Source organism: Dromiciops gliroides, chromosome 2 (genome assembly GCF_019393635.1).
Source record: "Dromiciops gliroides isolate mDroGli1 chromosome 2, mDroGli1.pri, whole genome shotgun sequence".
Classification (NCBI taxonomy): domain Eukaryota; kingdom Metazoa; phylum Chordata; class Mammalia; order Microbiotheria; family Microbiotheriidae; genus Dromiciops; species Dromiciops gliroides.
In genome coordinates this window covers 235,982,530-235,983,503 of record NC_057862.1, presented here as the reverse complement: position 1 = coordinate 235,983,503, position 974 = coordinate 235,982,530, and the positions used below count along the sequence as shown (strand labels likewise).

The 974-nt window shown below is 42.2% G+C and overlaps 1 pseudogene; it reads right to left on the bottom strand.

Annotated features, from left to right (window-relative positions):
* Positions 1 to 603: 603 nt before the first annotated feature.
* LOC122745156 lies at positions 604 to 723 on the bottom strand (annotated as a pseudogene).
* Between the last annotated feature and the right edge of the window lie 251 nt (positions 724 to 974).

Genomic DNA, 974 nt, shown 5'->3' with positions numbered 1-974 from the left:
ATGCAGATTTTCCAGATCACAAGTAATCTGCTCCTAACCCCCACCATGTGGATCTGTAGATCTTATTTCAAGAGATGGTTGACTGCTAGGGTATGACAGGTTCTCAAGAACACCCTCTAAAGAGGAGTGAGTGGCCATGCCCAAGGCTAAGGTAAAGAAAGGTCTTGGGTGCGGCTCTGGTTCCAGGTGGAGATAAGAAGAAAATGTGCGATGTGTAAAAACTGGTTATAGGACAAAGACAGGCTTCTGCTCATTTTTCTATTTGATTATTAGCTAGTCAATGTGGCATAAACCCTTGAATTAGGACCATGATCATGGAGAAAAAAAAAAAGTTTTTGTTTGGATTCTAGGTCTCCCTAGTCAACTAAAGGGGCTAGGGCCTGGACTTGTGATTCCCAAAAAGACTGTGGGTTGAAGAAACCCCTTTTACCAACAGGCTGGAACCTTCCCTGCAATTTATAGTCTTAGAGCATCAAGAAATTAAGTGACTTGCCTGGGTTCGCAAAATCAGTATGCGCTGAAAGCAGGACTAAATCCCTGTCTTTTTTGGCTTGGAGTCTCTATCCATGATCCCATGGCTTCTTCTAAAGAAAAAACACAAACCAAAAAAACCAACCAGATAGCAAGGAGTAGGAGCCTATACCTTAACCATCTATGTGGTAAAATTCACCAGGACTTCTTTCATCCTTATCAAGGGAAGCATTAACTTCTCTCATACAACACAACTAGTAACCAGTGGAGAAAATCCACACTCCTACAAATCCACCCTCATACGAAAAAAATGGCAGTTCAGTCTTTAAACTACTCACTTCCTCCATCCTTCCCTATGTTCTGTGTAAGGGACATGAATACCAGAAAATCTTTCTAGTAAGGGATTTTTCTTCATCAGAGGACTTTAAGGCAGTTAGGTGGTGCAGCGGATAGAGTACCAGGCTTGGAATCAGAAAGACATGAATTGGGGCAGCTAGTTGGCA